This window comes from Mobula birostris, chromosome 2 (genome assembly GCF_030028105.1).
Source record: "Mobula birostris isolate sMobBir1 chromosome 2, sMobBir1.hap1, whole genome shotgun sequence".
In the NCBI taxonomy this organism is placed as follows: Eukaryota; Metazoa; Chordata; class Chondrichthyes; order Myliobatiformes; family Myliobatidae; genus Mobula; species Mobula birostris.
In genome coordinates, this window is record NC_092371.1 from 217,051,832 (window position 1) to 217,076,990 (window position 25,159).

The 25,159-nt window shown below is 41.3% G+C and overlaps 1 long non-coding RNA gene across 1 annotated transcript in view; it reads left to right on the plus strand.

Moving 5' to 3' along the window:
- Window positions 1-25,159, plus strand: part of LOC140194070 (uncharacterized) — a 142,357-nt gene that overhangs the window by 37,078 nt on the left and 80,120 nt on the right. Inside the window, exon 2 of the long non-coding RNA XR_011885027.1 lies at window positions 13,292-13,341. This is a non-coding gene — a long non-coding RNA (uncharacterized lncRNA). The remainder of the gene's footprint in view (window positions 1-13,291; window positions 13,342-25,159) is intronic.

The following is a 25,159-nucleotide window of genomic DNA, read 5'->3' on the forward strand; positions in this document are numbered from 1 at the left end:
AAATTAAATCCAAACCAATTTCAAACTTTGCTCAAATGGTGACATTTGTACTTCAAAATAAACAGTTTTGCGACCTTGCACAGTTGATGCACATTGGGGGAACCTTTCTTGCGTCTAGTGCGGACTGTGAGCGAGGTTTTAGCCTAATGAATCAACTTAAAAACAAGCTGAGAAACCATTTAGGTGAATGTCATTTGGATATGTTAATGAGAATCAAAAGCTATCAATGGGATGGAAGTTCTATTAGTCGAGATAGAGTTTACAAAGAATGGGTAAGTGCCAAAGACAGGAGAGAGAAAAAAATAACTGAGTGACTTAAATATGATATAAATTAAATATCTCCAACCTGATGGCATGAACATTGACTTCTCTAACTTCCTCCTCCCCTTCGTATCCCATCCCTTATTTATTTATTTATTATTATGATAATTTTTTTCTTTCCCCTTTTTTTCTCTCTTTTTTCTCCCTCTGTCCCTCTCACTATAACTCCTTGCCCATCCTCTGGGCTTCCCCCCTTTATTTCTCCCTAGGCCTCCTGTCCCATGATCCTCTCCCTTCTCCAGCCTCGTATCCTTTTTGCCAATCAACTTTCCAGCTCTTAGCTCCAACCCTCCCCCTCCTGTCTTCCCCTATCATTTCAGATCTCCCCCTCCCCCTCCCACTTTCAAATCTCTTATTATCTTTTCTTTCAGTTAGTCCTGACGAAGGGTCTCAGCCTGAAATGTCGACTGTACCTCTTCCTATAAATGCTGCATGGCCTGCTGTGTTCACCAGCATTTTTTCTGTGTGTGACTTAAATATGTATGTTATTTTGTTGATATTCTGTGCAGTTTTATGTCAAATATTTTGTAAACCTATATAAACTGTCCCATGAGTGCATTCAGTGCGCACATACTTTTGTCACAGGAAAAAAATTGCACAACGTAAGATTTTTGCGCACACTGACTATTAAAAATTAGAGGGAACATTGCTCATCACCATCTGAAATTCTGCCAACAATAGTTGTGTCATCAGGATATTTGAACTGTGCCTCCCCACACAGTCATGGGTATAAAAAGAGTAGAGCAGTGGGCAAAGCACACACCCTTGAGTTACTCCAGTGTTGATTATCAGCAAGGTGGAGATGTTACTTTCAATCCACACAGACTGTGGCCTTCCAGTGAGAAAGCCAAGGATCCAGTTGCAGAGGGAGGTACAGAGGCCCAGGTTTTGAAGCTTTTTGATCAGAACTGTAGAAGTGATTGTGTTAAACACTGAGCTGTAGTCAATAAACAGCAGCCTGACATAAGTATTAGTATTGTCCAGGTAATCCAAGGCCCCATGAAAAGCCAATGAGATCACATCCTCCATAGACCTATAGTGGTGATAGGCGAATTGCAGTGGGTCCAGGTTCTTGCTTAGGCAGAAGTTGATTCCAACCATAACCATCCTCTCAAGGCACTTCATCATCATAGATGTGAGTGCTACTGGATGATAATTGTTGAGGCAGCTCACCCAGCTCTTCTTGATCACTGGTATAATTGTTACCCTTGTGAAGCAGGTGGGAACTTCTAAATATAGCAATGAGAGATTGAAAATGTCTTTGAACACACCTGCCAGTAGGTTGGCACAATTTTTCAGAGCCCTACCAGGTACACCATTGGGGCCTTCAGGTCCACCCTTGCGAGGGTTCACCCTATTGAAAGATGTTCTGATGTTGGCCTCTGAGACAGAGATCACATGCTGCAGGGATCCTAATAGCTGTAATTTTATTTTCCCTTTCAAACCATGCATAAAAGTGTTGAGCTCATCTGAGATGAAGCATCAGTGCCATTCATGATGTTAGGTTTTGCTTTGTATGAAGTAATGGCCTGCAAACCCTGCCAGAGTTGACATGCATCCACTACCACCTCTAACCTCTAACCTCAATCGGAATTGTTCTTTTGCTCTTGGGGTAGCCCCCTGTAAGTCATACCTGGCCGCCTTGTATAGTCCTGGATCAACAGACTTGAATGCCTCAGGTCTAGCCCTCGGCAGACTACAAACCTCCTGATTCATCGATGGCTTTTGATTTGAGCATTTATGGTATGCTCTCAAAGGCACACGCTCATCCACACAGGTTTTAATGAAGTCAGTGAAAACTATTCTCATTCAGACTCAAAGATGAATCCCTGAATACTATCCAGTCCAAGCACTCCTCTGCCTCCCTTGGCCCTACCCTCTTGTTCCTCTCTTCTGGTGCTGCAATCCTCAGTTTCTGCCAATACCCAGGGTGCAGAAGTACAGCCAAGTGATCAGACCTTCCAAAGTGTGGGCATGGGATGGCACAGTAAGCACTCTTCATGGTAGTATAACAGTGGTCCACTGTGTTGGCTCCTCTGGTTTTGTAAGTGAAATGTTGGTGATAATTATTTAGACCAAGCTGGCCTGGTCAAATTCCCTCAAACTGACATGAAATGGGTTCAGGGTGTGCTGTTTTGTGCCTGTTGGTTATGTCACTCGGTCGTCTAGAGCCTGTTTGACACTGGCCTGAGGTGGAATGCGCACTACTACCAATATGACAACTGACAACTCCCACAGTAAATAAAATGAGCCATGCATAATCGCTAGATGTTCCAGGTCGGCTAAGCAGGACTGGGACAGAACCACCACATTTGTGCACAATGAGAAGTTAATCATAAAACATACTCCACCTCCTCTGCCTTTGAAAGATTCAGCAATCCTATCTTGGTGGTGAATCGTGTAGCCAAGGAGCTATATCACTGCAAATGGAATGGCATGGGGTAGCTGAGACTCTGTGAAAGAAAACACACAACAGCCCCTGATGTCCCTCTGGTACGGCAATCTTGCTCAGAGGTCTTCGACTTTATTTTCCAGAGACTGCACATTTGCCAGCAAAATAGCTGGTAATGGCAGTCGGAACCCTCTTCTACTTAAATGAACTTTTAATCCAGCATGGCATCCTCTTAAAGGGGAACTGCACTAGCAACTGGAGAATGTCATCTGAGATTCCTCAGCTTTGTGTTGTAATTGATTTCTTCAATGCCTTAAATCAATGTTGCTTACTGTATTGTCCATGGCTGTAGCTGTGGATTTCAGCTGTAGCAATCTAAACTGGGAATATCTGATCACTTTCAATGGAGTTGCTTGCATGAGTCACCTTCTTAATGACACCATTGGAAAGTTCCAGCTACAGGCATTGACTTCTGTAGCTCACTCACAGTGACTGTTGGCATCACAGTAGCCTCTCTCACAAATGTCATTCTTCTCCGGCAACTAAGGTTAGAGGGGCAGCCTGACCCAGGCAGTGTGGCTGTGGTTTCATATATTTTCTATTTTTTTTCACGATGGACGGCACTGAGTTCTGAGGTATGTTCAGTGCCTTTGTGATGGACTTGTACCCTTCCCCAGACTTGTGGTTCTCTGTTAACATTTCTCTGACTTGCCTTGAAAGCTCTTTTGTCTTCATTTTGGTTTGGCCTGTTGAAAATCTACCATATTGTTGGACCTTACAGAGGCCGAAGGTATTTATTTAGCAAATCATCCGATTTTCTACATCAACAAATTGTGACGAGAGACCTGAATGAGGATGGTTAGGACCCAAGTGCTGGAGTATCTGAGGCTTGGATCAAGACATGGTACAAGACTGAACCGAGAACTGAGCACTAAACAAGACATGAGACGGTAACTGAAGTTGAGTTTATGATTGAACCCTGTATCTCTGTTCAGGTGCTCCTCAAGTACTGAAATCATGGCTCCAAAACATGGCAGCCAATTAGCGGGACGGTCCTGAATCCTTAAAGGGGCCTCACCAGCTATCCATACTCAGGAGAGTTAGAGCGTTGAAATTCCAGAAGCTGGCGTAGTTGGGTGAATATCATAATTGGTGAGTTGGTAAGGTAAGAGAAGAGAAAATCTACAGATGCTAGAAATCTAAGCAACACACACACACAATGCTGGAGGAACCCCGCAGGCCAGGCAGCATCTAGGGAAAAGAGTAAACAGTCGACTGTTTGGGCCGAGACCCTTCATCAGGACTGGTGAAGGTAATAGACAGTACTATACCTGAGGAAGTTAGCATAGTAATTGCAAAGGGGTTGAATACTTATTCAGCCTCACAATTTTAGTTTTTAGTTTTCAGTAAATTGTTGACAGGCTTGGGAATTTTTCTTTTGATTTGACATGATGCACAATGTTTTGTAGATTAGCTCAAAAGTCCTTCTTCAATATATTTTAAATGTAGAAAATGAGACATTTAAAATGTGAAAATAGAGTAGTTGTGGGGGCTGAATACTTCTTCAAGGCTTTGTTTCTCAGTGATAATATCTAGGTCACTTTAAACTTTAATGTTCACTTCCTTTACCTTGTGGCCTCTCTCATTCGTGAGAGCCAAAATGCGTGTTGCTGATGTTGGGCTACCATATAGAATGTGTATTGAAAGGCTAATGTCTTTCTCAAATATCAGTGCAGCGAATTGTTGGAAGCTGTCAAAAGAGCTAATTTTCTTGAACTTCTGCCCCCTGAAAATGCTGGTGAAAATACATAGTGCTCTAAAATAGAAAATATCTCAAGGCATTTCTTAGTTTGCCGAAGTACAAACTTAGGATAGAGAAACTAGTTCCATTTGGTCTTAACCCATTTTGTATTACATTGGTATTTCTGTAAAGAAGCAAGCACTGGACAGTGGTTGAGAAGAGCACTTGGCACACATCTAATTGTAGTTTCCTTCCAAAATGCCCCACCAAGTCACATATGCCTTCAAATCTAAATCCAACAGGAGATTCAAGCCAGAAAGGTTTTAGTGATTTGCAAACATGAAAAAATCTGCAGGTGCTGGAAATCAAAGTAATACACACAAAATGCTAAAGGAACTCAGCACGCCAGGCAGCGTCCGTGGAAAAGAGTAAACAGTCAAAGTTTCAGGCCGAGATCCATCATCAGCTCTCAGCCTGAAACATCGACTATTTGCTCTTTCCCATAGATGCTGACTGACCTGCTGAGTTCCTCCAGCGTTTTGTGTGTACGGCTAAGTTTTAATTGATTTACATTGGCTACAAAAGACAGTGTAATCAGACCTTTCGTCTACCAGCTACAGAGGCTGACTCAGTTAAGATTAGCGATCTGAATAAGAAATACTACTCCTCTTACAATTACCTGGATTGGAGTGCAGTAGCAGGATAAAGATTAGAGGGGCAAGACACAGGGTGATGTTGAATGGCAAGATGAAATGGTGGGCATGTAGCAGGCTGTAAAATTCTCATTTGTATCACATACAGCTTTGGCGAGGTATTGCTATCTTGTGCTGCTCGTGCTTCTGTTCTTGCTCAATTTTTCTTCTTGTGCTGTTGCTGTCAAGTCCCATTAATTCCTGCTGACAATTTCCTGCTTGCACATTACATAGTGTAATTCCTCTGGTTATAGGTTCCTCGGATGTTCCCTCCCATCTGCCATGCCGCTTACATTCTTCCTCAGCTGCTTGGGGTCCTGTTGTCACTTCTTGGCTCATCTCCTCCTGCTAACTGCTTCAAGCATTAACTTATCCCTTCCCATCTAACCCTTGTCTTGAGCCTCGCCTTCAACCTCATCCCTCTGTCCCATACCAGCACCCCCTTCTTCCTTCTCTTTTTCCTTTTATTACGTCTTGGGTATTTGAATAGTGAGCCAAAAAAGTCAAATTTCTAAACACTAATAATGTGCTTGCTCGTTGTTGGCTGAAATAATGTAGATCATGTTTATTTTTAAGTAGAACACTGTTTTTTCTTGATCACTGCCAGTACTGAAGAAGGGTGTGAATAGTGCAGCTGGACTGGGAGCACCTAAAGCTGAGGAAAAGAACAACCAAACAGACTGGAAAAAAAAGCAAAAGTATGTTCCAAAAAGCTGAAAAGGCAACAGGAAACAAAATGCAAGCCAGGAAGTGAGGAGGCAAGCTATGGAAAGCAGAGACCAGAGCCAAACGCTCGGCACAAACAGCGGCAGGCTTAAGTGTCTGGCAACAGCCCCAGAAGTTCTGGAGAACAAAGAAATGAAGTGAGAGGCTGAGAAAGCAAATTCTGAAAATGTTCAGCAAGCGAAGCATCATCTTTTGAGGAAGAGAATAATTTAATGTGTTGGGTTAAAGCGGTCCATACTTGCCAGTTCTCTTCATGGTCATTGACTTACTGGAATTTTCTGAGATTTTCTGGTTTAATTTCACCTTTCCAGCATCTGCATTTCTCTTTGTATTCTTTTTTTGCAGCCAATGTTCTAGACATTTTAACTTTACCCTTAAAAGCTACAGAGGCAATCACCCCCAAATGCCACTCTAAACGCTACAGTGCCATGAGTATGGGAAAAAAGTCTTGCAATTTTTAACAATACTATTTAATCCCCTATAAATCCGCACATGAACAAGGATGGGTCCACAGCCCATGGATGTTCAGAGAGAGATAGCCACAGTGTAAGATTACTGTCTTGCTTTTGCCTGGGTTGGATCCAACAACATTTCAATTTTGAGCAAGACCTGCTCCTTTGATGTAGCAAGCCTTGAAGATGAGGGCATCCACAATAGGCCCATTTGGGTTAAATACATGCACCATTATCTCATGCCCCTTGTGGGTGAAGAGTGGCTACACCTTCAACAGTTCCCTTCTCCCAAAGGTCCTCTAGCATCTTCTACTATCCTTCGAAATACTTGAAGGTAACATCAAAGAACCCATAACCTGGGAATTCTTGGAAGCAGTAGATGTCATTCACCTCAAACTTGCAGCTCTGCAGCAGAACCTTCTTGATGAAGATGTCCTTGATGAACAGATTCTTCTTGCCCCCTTATTGAGGCCTTTTACTGCCACCCTGACAGTGGTTCAGATCTCTTGCGCTCCTCCTGAAGTGCTCAAAGCTGCAGCCATGCTGATGGAGAGGTTTGGTTAGAGCAGGAAAGAAGAGTTAGATGGTTTTCACAATTAGAGTTAGGATCCGCCTCTACAGGTTCGGCGCTCATCAGGCAGCCATTTGATTGTGAAGAATCACCGCTTTCTTCCTTCATCGACTTCAAGTTCACCCATTGATCCACTTTATAGATCAGTCTCTGTGATTACCACCCTGGAAGGGGTGCAGCAGTAATCACTGACTCTCTATACTGCCGGGTCAGTGTCTTTCTTGAATCCCTGCCATTGTTCATATACTGCTTGGCCTGCTGCGTTCACCAACAACTTTGATGTGTGTTGCTTGAATTTCCAGCATCTGCAGAATTCCTGTTGTTTACTATATTATTTTGTTGTAATTTCTGAGTTTCCTTGAGCCCAGGAGTAGTTTTAGCAGCTCTAGTCCTGTTTAGGTTGGTGACTATTAAAAGGTTCTGCAGAAGGGTCTCAGCACAAAACGGCGACACTTTTCTGTTTTCCATAGATGCTGCCTGACCTGCTGAGTTCCTTCAGCATTTTGTGTGTGTTGCTCTGAATTTCCAGCGTCTGCAGATATTCTCGCGGTTTTAAAAGGATTATTGCCCAAAATGGTCAGGTAGTCTGGCAACCTAACATTAGGCCTTTTTGAACATGGTGGGAGATGAGAGGCACTAGAATAAACAGTGAGTCTACCAAACATGTTCTGAACTCATTATCATTTTATTAACAGCAATTTGGCTAAATTGGAGTCAGCTCCCTGCATTCTTTTTAAAGCTGTTGCTACAGTTATTCCTTTCAGAACTTATCGTGCTTTTTATCTCCTTTGGATTAGTTTTTGATCCTTGTTTCTTTTATGTTTAATGCTTTTGTTCCTTCACTGGATTTAACTCTAATTGTTTTGTTTTGTGTACTACCTCCATCTCTTTCATCTTTTGCTTCTATAATTGTTTCCTTTCATCTTGAATTATCTTAGATTTACAGTTTTACTATCCTTCAAGTGAACTGTTTTTCTCTCCATGTTTTCCTTATATTTGTGACTTTACCCCTCCCCTTACCTTTCCTTGTTATTCTTATTAGAGATACATAAAGAGTAACAAAGAGATAGATGCACAAATTGCACAAGTACAAAACTTCAGTTTGTGGACAATTCAGGACATCTAATGAGAATGGAAATAAAGCACACGGAAGACATCAAGAGCAGCTAATGTGATTTATATAAAAGTGTTAACTACACAACTTATAATAATTTTGTCACAAAATTCATTCTGAAGCTTTCTTACTTGTCATGATTTTCCCCAGGATCATTCATGTGCATCTAATCTTATCTTGATTCGGCCCTGAAAACAATCACAGGAACGGAGATGGGGAGGAATTTATTTAGCCTGAGAGTGGTGAATGGTGGAATTCTTTGCCACAGGTGGCTGTGGGAGGCCATGTCATTGGGGATATTTACAGCAGAGGTTGATAGATTCTTGATTAGTCTGGACTTGAAGGGATACGGGGAGAAGGCAAGAGATTGGGGCTGAGAGGGAAAACGGATCAGCCATGAGCAGACTCGATGGGCTAAGTGGCCTAATTCTGCTCCTATATCTTATGGTCTTATGGAATTGTAACCAGTGCCCACTCTGTGCAGCACAGGAAAGGTCACTTACTTGCTGCTTGCTCGTTGTGGTGACATCTGAGATACAGCCAGCTTGTTGGCTGCATGGAAAGCCAATATTTTTTAAATTTGCAGACTGAGAAGTTATCTATATATCTTAAAGGGGAGCAACAGCCACAAACAGGGCACGTCAGGCAGCATCTATGATTTCCTCCAGCACTTTGTGTGTGCTACTCAAGATTTCCAGCATCTGCAGAATCGCTTATGTCTTAAAGTGGAAACGCATTGGCTGCAGCACGTACTGGAGTTCGTTCTGTAGGTGAACCTGACATGGAAAAGGTTGAAGAATGGCACAGCACAAGGGAAGCGGCTTCATGGTATGTAAAGTGGGGAGTGGAATGCTTCGTCCTCAGGGATCTAGACATGTAAAGATGAGCCAGTGGGACGTTAGATGAACGAGAGCTCGAGAAATCTGATAAGGTGTTGGAAGTGGTTTAATGATCTCTTTGCAATGATCAGAGTCAATTGTCACATCTCTTTGACTGCTCAACTAACCACAGCCACATCTAATTCATCACACCCCATTACTCATTCACCTAAAGCCTCAGGACTCATACCTAACAATCATATGCTTCCCTAATCATATTCTTCATATGCATCACAGAATTAGCTCCACTGCAAACCCCATACTTGCCCCTTCTCTGTTTGCCCTCATTGTCAGATATTGAACCACATTAACCATGTTAACCCAACATATTTCACAACCTGCCCTCACTAATCACCACAACAGAGTGGCGTTAGCCATTATATAAAAGGTCACTGCTGAAGCTGTGGCCTGCAGCTGCGCTGAAACCATTCATTTAGTGATATCATTCACGTCTCTTCCTCCTCTTTCCGCCCAACGGTCCTCCACATCTAAGTTCCCTTCTGACTGGGAAGCCACAGGGATAGTAATGTGTCACCTTCCTCATTACATTCAACACAACCCCTGTTCCATTCTCAGATACTCAAGAACTGTCACTTGCTCAGGATGGGATGAGAAAGCACAGTCACTGCACTTTTTTGCTCCATCATAGGACAATGGGAGCAGAGCAAGGCCATTCTCCTTCTCTGGCCTTGCTCTGCCTTCAATATCCAGATCTGCTCCAGATCTCATATCCTTTTCTATGCTAGTTTTCCAAAGCTCTCAATGCCCGGATCTTCCTAAAAAATCTACTACCTCTTTAAATACCCCCTATGATCTGGTTCCAATACCACCTGGGGGAAGAACACTCCAGAGATTCAACACTCTGTGATAAATTTCTGTGGACCTGAGTTTTAAGTGATCACCCCTCCCACCCCCCATCCCCCTCCCCCCCACAGCCAGGGAACTATATTTACTTGCTTAAGATTCTCTCATTCGTGGAAATACCTTGACATCTGCCCTGCCAAGTTCCCTAAGGATTTCCCCTCCTCCTTCTAAACTCAAAACATTTCTTTAGCTACATGAAAGGTAACCCTCTCATCCCAGAATTACCATCATGAATCTTTTTTGAACTACCTCCAAAGTCATTCTACCTTTTCTTTAATAGGGGCTTGAAAGTTGTGCAGTACTCTGAGTATGGGCTCAGGCGTGCCCTGTACAACTGGAACAAGACTTTCCTAATCTCTAAACTCCAACCCCTTTGCAATAAAGTTCTAGCCACTTGCTGTACTTGTTTGCTGTCATTTTAGTATTTCAGCAAAATAATGCTGGAATTCCTCCGCACTTTATTCCTCTGCAGTCTTCTCTAACTAGTGAACAGTCTATCTTTAGATTCCTATTAACAAGTTGCACAACCTCACACTTTCCCACATTTAATCCCATTTGCTAACTTTTCCCCACTCACTCTATTAGTACCCTTTTGTAGAGTCCTAATATCCTCATCACAAAATGCTCTTCCACCTATTTTCATGTCATGGGAAAATTTGGATAACTCACACTCTGCTCCCTCTATTTTAAAAAAATAAATAATCGAGGGCCAAGAACTGATCACTGGGGCTAAGTACTTCCCATCTGAGAATGACTCACTTATAGTGACTCTTTGTCTTCTGTAACAGTCTATCTTTAATCCATGCTCACACACTTCTCCCAATAGCAGGTGCTCTTATTTTGTATATAAATAGCACCTTATGAAAAGCCTTGTGAACATCTAAATATATCACATCTACAGGTTCTCTTTACCAACTCTGCTTGTTACATCCCCAATTCCAGAAAAACTGTTGAACAGATCTTTTATAAAATCAATGACTAGGTATCATTTCCTTAGAATCAGAATCAGGTTTAATATCACTGACATATGTTGTGAAATTTGTTGCTTTATTGGTTCTTTATTATAGACACCAGCATCTTGTCGCCAACAGTTATGTAGTAGGCCTCTAGTTATCCACTTTCTGTTCTCCTTCCTTCTTAAGTAATGGTACCATTTCTGTATCTTTTAAAAAATCATTTGGTATCTTCTTATAGCACTGTGAGTGTCGTAAAATGTCAGTCAACAACTCCCCATCAGTGCCTGCCCAGGTATTAACTCTGAGTGTGATGAAGAATAGCAGAAATGAGACCTGCTTCTTGTGAGATGCTGAGCACGCATTCTACAGCCTGGGGTGGTGTAACAATGACTCAGGCTGTATTCTAGTTTCATTGGACAAAGCCTGGATGAGCTTTGTAATGAACCAGGCTGAAGAAGAATATTGATAGGTAACTGCAGTGAAATGCTTGGTGCATTCATAGACCTGTCAAAAAAGCCTGGACACAAACAGTATGGTGGAGTCCAACATCAACTTGACGCAGGGACTTACAACAGAATTTGGAACCTACTGCCTTCAGCAAGAAGCCAATGTCCAACTATGTCCCAGTGCCTGAGTAACTTCCGCTGCAGCACCTGATCCACCACATAAAAAGCAGACACCCAGAGTGCGGAGGCAGGAAGCTCAAGACTGCTCAAGGACTTCCAGTCAGATTAACAACCTGATCTGCATCATTTCAGGGACTGTGGGGGCACTGACTCAAAAGGATGGCACTAGTTCTATAGAATGTGAAAGTAGCATGTTATTCATTTATGGAATGAAACTGTTGTTCTCATTGAGTGCCCTTGAGAAAACAGCTCTGAGGTACCTTCATATCACTACAGTTCTTCTGGTGTACTCTCTGTGTGGTACTAGAGAGGGAGTTCCATGATTTCATTCCAGTGACAATGAAGGAATGGTAATATATTTTAAAAGCAGACAGCTGGTGGCATTCCTCTCCCCTTGAAATCCTTAATCTTCTCAGTGATACTGCTTATAAATTTGACAGATGTTGTTCGAAAAGTCTAGATGACTAATTGCTGTGCATTTTTTTAGGCAGGTAGAGTTCAACACATCAAGACGGGTTGAGAATATTCCACTACACTCTTTACTTGTATTTTGTAGCTTTTGGAAGCACTTTGGAGTGTCATGAAATGAGGCACTTGCTGCAGGGTACCCTGCCTCCAAATGCTCTTGCAATCGCTTTATTTACATGGTTGATCTAATTGAATTCCTCATCCTAGGTAACTTTCAAAGGATGTTGATGGTAGTGACTTGGCAATGAGAGAAATGTTGAGGATTGATGCTTAAATTTCTCTTCTTGGAGGTGGTCATGGCCTGGTGGTTGTGTGGTACAAATGTTCCTGCTTCAGTTGCTGCGGGATTGTAAGTTCAAATTCAGTTTATTGTCATTTGACTGTACACATGTATACCAACAAATGAAACCAAGTTCCTCTGGACCAAGGTGCACAACACAGTACATATAGCTCACACTCAACACATAAAGTAATATTGCCACAAATAAATTAATGAATAATAAAATATGTTCCAGAAGATTGACATTTAGCATAAAGTGTATTTATAACGCAAGTTGAAAAGTGAACAATATTCTGGGGTTTCATAAGTGATGAGACTTGGGTGGTGGCAGGGAGTTCAGTATTTCACTGCCTGGGGGAAGAAGCTGTTTCCCATCCTAAAAGTCCTTGTCCTAATGCTATGGTACCTACATCCTAATGGTAGAAGGTCAAGGAGTTTATGGAATGGATGGGGTACTTGACAATACTAAGGGCCCTTACGGATTTAAATAATGTGCTTTCTTCAGCTAATCAGAGTCAAATTTATTATCACTGGCAAATGCCATGAAATTTGTTGATTTTGTGCCAGCAATACAATGCAATACATAATAAAAACTGTGAATTACAGTAAGTATATGTACTGTATATTATTTTAAAATTAGTTAAATTAAATAAGTAGTGCTAAAAAGTAGTGAGGCAGTGTTTGTGGATTCAATGTCCACCCAGGAATGGATGGCAGAGGGGAAGAAGCTGTCCCTGAATCGTTGAGTGTGTGCCTTCAGGCTCCTGTATCTCCTTCCTGAGAATAAGGCGTGACCTGGGTGATGGGGCTCCTTAATGATGGATGCTGTCTTTTTCAGGAATCACTCCTTGGAGATGTCATGGATGCTATGGAATCTAGTGCCCATGATGGAGCTGACTGTATGCACTGTTCACCCCCAACCCCCACCCCATACCAGATGGTAACGCCGCCGGTTAGAATTCTCTCCACAATACATCTGCAGAAATTTGTGTGAAAAATTCTACAGATGTCTGCCGACTGTTGACATTATGAAGAAAGTTTGTCATTGAACAGACTTCGAGAGAGGACTTCCTGTGGCCACGTCCCTCTTCTGCTGTGCAATATACGATTTCAGCATTTAATGTTTTCCTTTAACTTCAATTTTACCAGGTGCCTCGTTGCAGGAGGCTGTGATGAAAGGTATGTTTAAATTCTGTTTCTCTTTTCACAGATGGTACCTGACCTGCCGTGTGTTTCCAGCATTTTCAGCTTTTGCTATTGGTGAGTAAGTGCCCAATTTCTAACCAGGGGTTCCCAACCTTTTTTATGCTATGGAGCCTTGCCATTAGCTGAGCGGATCTGTGACCCCAGGTTGCAAACCCCTATCTAACACCATTGATGACTCCTGCGTCACTTTTCTGATTATCTGAGAATAGACTAATTATGTTGTAAAAGGCTATATTGGTTTGATGCTGCTTTTTATGGACACAACACAATACTCCATTTTGCCAGATAGATGCCACTATTGTGCCATTACTTTGCTGGAGGATGCAGCTCATTCCACAAAGTCCCGTACTCTTTCCCATAGTTAATGTTCTCAGCACTTTTGTGCATAAGGAGTTTGCAAAATGGAAGCCAAACTGGACCATTTTCAAAGTCAATGATTCATTGTCTCTCAGTTATATCAAACAATCGAACCCTAGGCAATTGCAGCATGTGTTCTGGGACACGTATAATTCATGCAAACCCTTCTACTGACTGTGACTTTTCTCTGATGTGGGATTGAGATAAATCTTTCCTTCCCCAACGTACTGGTGTCATGTCATGACTTTTACATTGCCAAACACCAGCAAGAAAGCTGCAGATAATTAAAACCTTTGACCATATGTAAAACCACCAAAAATGACTAGAAGTTCAGCAATGCACAGAACGGAAATATTTCTGCATTTATCCTGCAGGTAGCTGGTGACCTCATTAAGCAGTGCTGGTGAGGGAGAGTGGAACTTTCCAGCTAGTGACCTGGCATTCAGCTGCATAAATTTGAGGGTAAACATTGAAGCTTCAGGAGGTCTAAAGTGACAGAGAAAATTCATGCTGATTGACACCATGATGTGGCAGCTCTACGAGCTTCTAATGTAACTGGATGAATGCACAAATTCTTTAATAATTTATTTAATTTTTAATTTATATTAACAATAATTACTGTGCTCAATTCTGGTCGCCTCGCTACAGGAAGGATGTGGAAACCATAGAAAGGGTGCAGAGGAGATTTACAAGGATGTTGCCTGGATTGGGGAGCATGCCATATGAGAATAGGTTCGGTGATTTGGCCTTTTCTCCTTGGAGTGATGGAGGGTCAGAGGTGACCTGATAGAGGTGTATAAGATAATGAGAGGCATTGATCGTGTGGATAATCAGAGGCTTTTCCCCAGGGCTGAAGTGGCTAGCACGAGAGGGCATAGTTTTAAGGTGCTTGGAAGTAGGTACAGAGGAGATGTCAGGGGTAGGTTTTTTACACAGAGAGTGGTGAGTGTGTGGAATGGGCTGCCTGTAGCGGTGGTGGAGGCAGAAACGATAGGGTCTTTTAAGAGACTCCTGGATGACTATATGGAGCTCAGAAAAATAGAGGGCTATGGGTAAAGCCTAGCTAGTTCTAAGGTAGGGACATGTTCGGCACAGCTTTGTGGGCCGAAGGGCCTGTATTGTGCTGTATGTTTTCTATGTTTCTATCATATTAATGCCACTGGAGCTGTCTGGTAGTGTGGCAGTCAGCATAATGTCATTACAGCACCAACAACCTCGGTTCGGCTCTGTCACTGTCTGTGAGGGGTTTGCACGCTCTTCCCATGACCATGTGGGTTTCCACTGTGTGCTCCGGTTTCCTCCCACGTTCCAAAGACATACGGGTTGGCAGGTTAATTATTCACATGGGTTTAATTGGCCAGCGTGAGCTCATTGGGTCAAAATGGCTGGTTACCATGCTGTAACTATAAATAAAGAAAAAAATATTTTGGTGCCCAAGATTGTAAATTTATTATCAAAGTACATACACGTCACCGTAGGTTCAATTTCTTGCAGGCGTTTATAAGAAAATGAAGAAATACTATAGAATTGATGAAAAACTATACACAAACAAAGACTGACAAACAGCCAGTGTAAAAAAGAAGACAAATTGTGCACATAGGAGAAATAAACAATACTCAGAACATGAGTAGTAGAGCCCTTGAAATTGAGTCCATAGGTTGTGAAATCAGTTCAAAGTTGAGGTGAGGGAAGTTTGGATACACTTCACTGAAACTGGCCTTACAAGTGGGGAAGGCGTTTGGCAAGCTTGCTCTCACTGATCGGGGTATTGAGTCTAAGAGTAAGGATGTCAGGCTGCAGCTATATGCATCATTTTTCAGACTGCACTTGGAGTATTTTGCACAGTTCTGGTTGCTCCGTTATAGGAAGGATGTGGAGACTGTGGAAAGAGTTGGGGGGAGGAGAAGATGGCAGCGCAACGCAGCGCGCGCGGCCACTCCGGTGAATTATATCTGTAATCTGTCAAGTAGGGTACCGTACACAATTCTGATTTGATGGAGACAGACGTGAGAGTACAGAGGAACATCTGGAGAAATTTCTGAAATGGCCGCTTCACTGCTGCTGTTACTATGTGGTAACCGGAATCTCCGGAGCAGAAGGCCCCGAATCCTCGGCTTTGCTTGTTTCGGCGGCCGGGGCTAGGTTGAAGGCGCTCGGCAGAGGAAGGCGCTCGGGAGGCTGTATTGGAGAGGCTGGTCGGAGGCTTGAAGTTTTCAGACGGACGGATTCGGTGTCGGCTGTGGTCGGCTGCTTCCAATGCATCGGCAGTTGTTGGTGCCTGGAGGTTTATGGCAGGGAGTTTCTCCCTTTTACCACCTGCTATCGGGGACTCAGGAGTCGATCGGGACTTGAGAGACTTTTTTTTTTACCATGCCCATGGTCTGTTCTTTATCAAATTATGGTATTGTTTTGCACTGCTGTAACTATATGTTATAATTACGTGGTTCTGTCAGTGTTAGTCTTTGGTTTGTCCTGTTTTCTGTGAAATCACTCTGGAGGAACATTGTATCATTTCTTAATGCATGTATGCATTTCTAAATGACAATAAAAGAGGACTGAGTGTTCTCATAATATAAGAGTGGAAAAGAAGCTTACCTGGTTGCTGCCTTCAATTAGAGGGTACAAGCTGTAAGGAAAGATTAGATTTATTGGGTTGTTCTCCACAGAGGATCAGAGGTTTCACTTACCCTGCCCGTCACAAATAACTTGACCATCAGAGTTTCTAATGTCATCAGACTCATCTCTATTAAACCTGCACCTCTTTCTGGAGAAGATAGTCTCAACTAACTCAGCCTATCATGATAACTAAAGGGTGAGCATTATTTTTCCTCACTATCCACTGTGTCTTATCTGAAGTTTTTTTTATATCCACTACCATATCTTAACTTCTGTTTTTCTATATTCTGTTCTCCTTTCTACCGCGATGTAATAAAGTACAGCATAATCTGTCTGAATGGCACAGAAAACAAAAGCTTTTCGATGTATCTTGCTACAATCGACAACGATCTACCAATCCAATCAATCTACCTACTGCCTGTTACACTGCTGCTGCTTAGGGCAGCGATGAAGGTCTCCATCTCTGGCGGTGTTCAAGGCTTCCTTCGTCGTGTCAATAGTCCAGCTTTCGCTGCTGTCAGTCATGCAAGTCCCAGATGGACACTCAAGCATACTGTCGCATGCAGATGTAGAAGGAACCTCCATTGCTGTTTCTTAACAGTTTTGTTTTACTAGTAAGGGTTATTATCCCTGTGCTGAAACCCTGAACTTGGAGGACCAGTGGACCACTCTTAGTCTGGCCTCTACCCTTTGACCTGTTTGGCATGAGTGACCATATCAAGAGCCAAGACATAAAGCCCTGACTCCAACCAATATAGCTCTCTGGGTCATTGAGGCATGCAAGCCTCCAAACCCTACAACAAGACTGTGGTCCTCTTGGAGGAATCCAATCAACACTTGGAATAGGAATAAATATTTCCACATTCCTGTACTGCTCTAAGGATATCATTCCTATTGGGCGTAACCCTAGCAACACAACCTGTTGTAAAATCCCATCTACTTTCTGAGTGTTCTTTGTAAACTTCCTGAGGGGTGTTCACAACTTATCTGCTATGACTCCCAGTCATGTCCCTGGGTCTATCTTTAATAGATACATTAAATCATGTTGTATCTAGCGTCTCCACACTTTACACAGTAATTTTTTTGTCAGGCAGATCAGGGCTTTTGAACGATACTTATTTTATCAGTTTTTTAAAGAGCACACCTTTTAAAATATTTTTTGCTTCCTCAGTTGTTATGTTATCCAGCAGTTTCCCCTTATAATAATTTTAAACATAAGAAAAAGTCTAAATGACTTAAAATTAAATCTGGTAGTTTTGTGGAAGCTAACAAACCTATAGTAGCATTTCCTTGACGGCAGTTGTGGAAGGAGTTAAAGTGAATAGGGACTCGCCTGTTCTATGATTCATAAACAGTTATTTTAACACTGTTCATTGGCCAATGGGGACCGTCCCTGAGACCAAATAACAACCTTACTGGGAGCAAGAATGAGAACAGACTGGAACATGTCATTACCCAAATGTTAGAAAATACATGGTTCGACCCTGAATCTTACTTCAGTGTCCAATTAGTTATCCTTTGCACGTTTTAGGGAGTCCAAATAAATAACATCACATAGTTTAACATCAGGATCAAAGAACTTTCCTTATCCGGTGGTCTGACCATCTCTACAATTCTGATCTCTGTTAATTAATTTCTCAAAAGTTGGCCAGAAGTTTGTTTTTACTTCACATTCCTAAATATACTTTACTTTTAATATATTTATGATGGAAAACTATCAAAGTTGCTCCAGCCACCAGCTTAAATAAGGAGAGAAGTCATTAGTCAATATTATTATCAAGGTGAGCTCTAAAAGTAACTTAGAAGTATCACATTAAGTTAACCAATATACTTTTACACTTTTAATACTTTCTACTTTATTGTCGCCAAACAATTGATACTAGAACGTACAGTCATCACAGCGATATTTGATTCTGTGCTTCCCTCTCCCTGGATTACAAATATTAAATATTAAAAATAGTAAAAATTAGTAAATATTAAAAATTTAAATTATAAATCATAAATAGAAAATAGAAAAATAGAAAGTAAGGTAGTGCAAAAAAACCGAGAGGCAGGTCCAGATATTTGGAGAGTACGGCCCAGATCCGGGATCAGGATCCATACAGCAGTCTTATCACAGTTGGAAAGAAGCTGTTCCCAAATCTGGCCGTACGACTCTTCAGGCTCCTGAGTCTTCTCCCAGAGGGAAGAGGGACGAAAAGTGTGTTGGCTGGGTGAGTCGTGTCCTTGATTATCCTGGCAGCACTGCTCCGACAGCGTGCGGTGTAAAGTGAGTCCAATAAATGCTAATGCATTAAGAAAGAATGATGTAAAATGTCTAGATGTATGATTCATGTGAGATTTCAATTTTGGATGGACAATAACAAATTGGATTTTTTTCCATTCCATATCATTGCTGCTTATGTGAATTTTATCAAAAGTTCAAATATTTCTCTGCAAGACATAGATAAATCTATTTTCCATCGGAGGGAATTTGTGCAGATTTTTCCAATGATTGCTGATTGTTACTTTGCAAACAATTTAAGTTACCGATATTCAAGCAGTAGCTTCCTGTTATGGATCCATTTGGATTCTGTTCATTTCTCCTTTTAATGATTTGTCCCTTAAAGAGGTTATTGATTATCTACATCAAGCAAGACTACATCAAATGTGTGCACTCCTATTGCATTTGATCAGTAGATAAGGCCCTGTCTGCACAGTCAAGCATTCTAACCACTATCAGTAGTTTGAGCTCTACACCCACAAGTAACCAATAATAACACACTCACAATGCTGGAGGAACTCAGCAGATCAGGTAACATCTATGGAAATGAATAATAGTTGATGTTTCAGGCTGAGACCCTTCTTCAGAACTGAAATGGAAAGGAGGAAATGCCAGAATAAAAGGTGGGGGGAGGGGAAGGAGGTTAGTTGGAAGGTGATAGTGAAGTCAGGTAGCTGGCAACGGTAAAGGGCCGGAGAGGAAGGAACCTGATAGGAAAGGAGAGTGGACCATAGGAGAAAGGGAAAGAGGAGGGCTAAGATTCTATTTCTTGGCTAACTTTACCCATTCTTATGGAACTGCCTAACTTTTGTTACAGGAAAATTTGGACCACTGTTTGCAATCTACAAGAAATGAACAGAACTATTGAAAACAACTTCAAACTGGAAAAATACTAGAACCATTTCAATAGATAGTAGAACACATCAAGCTACACAATATTTGTGGGTAGTTTTTTTTAACGTAAAGTAATACATGATTGTCAATACAGTGTGGAAGATAAAACATGTGGTTTCAAAATTTGAGCACTACAAATGCACCAGGTATTTTAGGTTGTATATTCAGCAGTGCCAGAATGTAGATTGATCTCCTAAGCAAAGCAACTAAACTTAGTAAGACCTATTTTGATTGCTTTGAGGCCCCTTAAGATTATGAGATGGCATCCATGTTTTGCATATTGATGAGGAACACACTCGTTGTACGGGATCCCAACTATACTTCAGTGCTGTTAAGGGACCTACCATTAACTGTATCTTCTTTCCTTTCATCTGACCTCCCAAAGTGTAATGCTTCAAACTTGCTTGGATTAAACTCTATCTGCCACATCTCTGCCCATGTCTATAACTGATCAATGTCCTGCTGTATTCTTTGATAATCATTTACAATGCCCACCATCAATCTTTGTATCATCTGCAAACTCACTAACCCACCCATCTACATTTTGATCCAAATTATTGATGCATATCACAAACAACAGAGATCCCAGCACTGACCCTGCAGAACATCTCTGGTCATGGACTTCCAGTCAGGATAACACCCCTGTACCCCCACTCTCTGACTTCTATGAAAAAAGCCAATTCTGAATCTAAACTTTCAAGGGAAGGCTTAAAAAAGGAAAAGAGAGGCAATGAGGCAAAGAAGTTTAAGGAGAAAATTCCAACATTCAGAGCCTTTGCAGCTGCAGGCACAGCTGTCAATGGTGGACTGATAAAATTCAGAACTAATCAGGAGATCAGAAATGGAATAGCACAGAGAAGTCAACAGAGTTATAGGGCTGGACAAGGTTAGAGATTTAGGCGGCGATGAGGCCATGAAATGACTTGATAGCAAGAATAAGATTTTAAAATCAGGGCAGTGGTTAACCCCCAGGAACCGGTGTCATTCAGCAAGCACAGGGGGTGATGAGTGCCTGCAATTCTGAATTACATCAGAGCTTGGAGGATCTCAGTGTTATGAAGAGTAGACTGAAGGACGGAACTTGGAAATACAGTGGAATAGTAGAGTAGATTTTTTTCCTGTTATAAGGGAAAAACTTTTTATGCCTTTTTACCAGTCAAGTAATACAGATAGATTATGTAGCCTTTATTGTTTTGATCTTTAATTTACAATTTCCATTTGAATTTTGTAGCCTTCAATGTTTGTCATTTAGAAAATAAAAGCACAATTTTTGAATGTTTGCATATTTTACTACCCAAGTTCCCTTAAGCAGTTTGAGCAAATTTTCAAACCATTAAGTTTTCCTGCTGAATATGCACATTGGTTTTAATTCTGTAATTGTTCCAAATTAATCCTTTATTATAAAGATGAATAAAGGACTGATTGCATTTTAAATCATTCCGGGAACAATAGGAACTGTTAAATTATTTGTACTTCACTACAGTTTTATTACAGCATTTAAAATTCTCTGACATTAACTTTCCAGAAATATAAGAGAAAATATTTATATTCAAAAGATGGAAAGAGCTTTCAGAAATAAGTCTTAAAGGTTGTTCTAAATATTGGAAACTGACTTATGATGCATACTTGATCATGGCACTTTCTCTGTGTTAATCAAAAGAGTTACTTGACTATTGGTGTTAAAAAGTCCACATCCAGGTAAATATAAAAATGATATTTTCATTATATTTGTGCTAAAGAGACAAATTAAAATACAGAATAACCTGTGACTAGGTGGTGTTCCGGGTGCCTAAAGTGCCTCCATATATCTGTTTGAGTTCACAAAATATGTCCTTCCCCATTGGATACACACACAGAATTTTGCTTTATATAAGGTTAAACTTTTGTATTGCTATGTAACAGGGGTTTCTACATCTTGCCTGTATTTCTGAGTGGATTCAAGACAATTTTCATTTATGTGGTTTTTTTTATTCCAATGAAGTTAACTTTGCACTTAGTGATGAAGGGACAGCGATAGCTATTCTCTAGTCCGACAGTAGTCTACAAAGGCTTTGCAGATTTTTGAGCAGAGACTTGCACTAATCCTCCTCCTGGTATACCTCATTACCTCATGTTCTTGCTGCCCATTATGCCACTGGCTTTAGGGCAGCATTGAAGATCCCCCCTCTGGCAGGATTTAGGGCTTCCTTCATCATATCAGTAGCTTTCTTGGTTTTTGCTTCTGTCAGTCATGCAAGTCCCAGAATACCGTCACACACAGATGGAAGGATTCTTCATTGGTGTTTCCGTAGCAACTTTGTTCGACCAGTCAGGATTGTTAGTCCTGAGCTGAAACCTGAACCTGGAGGACCGGTGGACCACTCTTAGTCTGTCCTCTACTCTTTGACCTGTTTAGCATGGGTGACCCTACCAAGAGCCAAAGCATGAAGCCCTGATGGCAGCCTACATAGCACTCCAGGTCACTGTGGCACGCCAGCCTCCAAACAACAACAATGTTGTGGTCCTCTTGGAGGACCAAGCATGTTAGGACATTACCATTGGTGAAATACACTTTATGTAAGAAAGCGGGATTAGACTTGGCAACTTCAGGTTATGGTGATGCAGGCTGAAGGATAGACAGCCGACTACTGTAGATCATGAACAGACATCTTATCGTTTTGCTAATAAGACTGGAAGCCTTTACAATTATTTTCTGTCTGTGTTTCCCTGACCTTGGGAAACCATGCTAAACCTTTCAACTAAACTTCCTAGTGGGGAGCCTGCCAGGTCCAACAGACACACAGAATGTGGGGAAATCTATTATTCTGGGCTTCCTGCCCAACACACTCATTTTTGTAATCTCCTCAAATGACAATCCAAACGGTTGAGTCTAAATTAGGGACTATGAATCACACAGCGAAAGCAAAATAATTATTACAGTTGGGGGAGGTGGGGGGGACAAGGAAATGGTCTGAAGAGAGAAAAGCAAGAGATTAAAATTGCTCAAACATTTGGTGAAATTTTGCTAAAACTTACATAATCAATTTTGAAGTACGCATATTTGTGAAGTTAAATATTCATTGCTTAATAGTAATGTTAAATATTCACATGCACTGACATACCAACAATAATGTTTTAATGCCAACGATCAATTTCTCTTTTAAATCTATCAATAGGATTTTCTACAAAGTATCCTTTAAAGGAACAACGTAATTTAGATAATAACTTCCTGATTGCTATGTTTGACCCAATTGTGTATTCCATAATTCACAGTCCAATCTATTTCAAATGGTGAATATTTTAGTCTGACCAACATTATTAATACAAGTTACTGGCCAATTCTCACCAAAATAGTGCAAGCTAGCTAATTATTGCTGTTGACATTCTTCAGAGTCATGCAATGTACTGTACACTATGTCAGTACTGTATTTTCTACATTGCTACTCAGTAAAGTGTGTAACAAGGATGTAGATTCCAACCAAACATACTTTATTAAGGCAGGAAAACTCAACTGGCAGCAGTGGTTGATTCCACCTGATTATCTCCCAATAATCTATGTGTGATATCTTGTTTTTGACCTCTGACTAAATTGCCAAAGCTTCCAATTCAAGCTCCACTGATAGCAACATTTGAGGGATTTTCACCATCTGGGAATAGTTAGTTACATACAAAAAATGCTGGACGAACTCAGCAGGCCAGGCAACATCTATGGAAAAGAGTACAGTTGACATTTCGGCCCGCATTCCTCCAGCATTTTGTATGTGTTGCTTGGATTTTGAACATCTGCAGATTTTTTCTTGTTTATAGTTATTTACATATTCCAGTTCAAAGGAACCCACTTGCCCAACAAAGCAATTGTATCAGCATCTCTGCCCACCTCACCCCCCAACCCCCACCATGCAACTTATTCTGTTTTACGTATCAAGAGGGATCTCCCTTTTTTACCCACTTAACTATATCAAAGGATGAATCACAATTGTGATTTAATCTGCCTGCATGTCTTTGGCGGAGGAGGTTGGAGTACCAGAAGAGATCCAGAGACTCACAGGGAGAACATTAAAATGACACACAAACATCACTGGACATCTGGTGCTGTAGTATTGCTGACAGTTGCACCAGCATGCCATCCCTATAACATAGATTTAGCATTTAAAGACTTAGAACATAGAACATAGAACAGTACAGCACAGTACAGGCCCTTCGGCCCACAACGTTGTGCCAACCCTCAAACCCTGCCTCCCATATAAGCCCCCACCTTAAATTTCTCCATATGCCTGTCTAGTAGTCTCTTAAATTTCACTAGAGTATCTGCCTCCACCACTGACTCAGGCAGTGCATTCCACACACCAACCACTCTCTGAGTAAAAAACCTTCCTCTAATATCCCCCTTGAATTTCCCACCCCTTACCTTAAAGCCATGTCCTCTTGTATTGAGCAGTGGTGCCCTGAGGAAGAGGCGCTGGCTGTCCACTCTATCTATTCCTCTTATTATCTTGTACACCTCTATCATGTCTCCTCTCATCCTCCTTACCGTAATCTCTCTTCTAATGTGATATATGAGCATCTGTGGCAACTCTGAGTAGAAAATGAAACATGGAAATTGATGTAACTATACTGAAGCATGCAAAGAGAAAAGTTCCAAGTAACTTTATTATCTGTATTTAACTGTTAACATCCTGTAAGAATACTACTTTAGGGGAAAACGTGCAGTGCTTATAAAGGGTCATTGACCCAATGTTATCTATTTTGAATCATTATCAATGTTAAAGTGACTCTTCTGGTAGTCTATGTCTTTGGTCACATACTGGATCCTATATTCTCCTATGTGGTACTAGTTTAGCATTTTAAGTAATATCACTACATTTAAATCTCATGGACTTGTAAGGGAAAGAGTGCCTTACAATTCTTTTGGTAGAGATATATCTCCACCCCACCACCAAAGATTTGTTCATAGTGTTCCATTTGGTAGTGCTAACTAACAGGTTACTAACTTGACTTCTTTCAATTATCTTTTACAGACCATGAACTTGTACTAAGTCATAGACACTTGGTGACAAAATCGAGGATGATAATTTGTGAAAATTGTTACATTAAACATGAAGTTCTGTAGTTAGGAAAGATGGATAGATAGATACTTTATTGATCCCAAAGGAAATTACTGTGTCACAGTGGCATTATAAGTGCACAGACATACAAATATTAGAAGAAAAGTAGGAAGAATAAAAACTAAGTTACCTTCAAACCATCTAACAGGAGGGGAGCCCCAGCTACAGGTTGACTCATTATGGAGCCTATTCACCAAGGAAAGGGTAAGAATGATTTCATATAGCACTTTTTGGAGCAGAGCAGTTGTCTTTGCCTCTACTAAAAGTGTTCCTCTTTCTAGCCAAGGCGGCTTGCAGAGAGTGAGAAACGTTGTCCAGAATTGCCAGGGTTTTCCATAAGGTCCTTTATTCATTCACAGACTCCAGTGTGCCCAATTTGACTCCTATAACAGAGCCAGTCTTTCTAATCAGTTTATTGAGCCTGTTGGCCTCACTTGTGTTGATGCCATTGCCCCAGCACACCACCGCATAGAAGATTTTACTGGCAACAACAGACTGGTAGAACATGTGAAGGAGATGCCTGCATACTCCAAATGACCTCAGTCTCCTCAGGAAGTAGAGGTGACTCTGCCCCTTCTTGTACACAGCCTCTGGTTTGATGCTCCACTCAACACTGTCACCCAGGTGCACTCCCAGGTACTTGTAGGTCCTCACCACA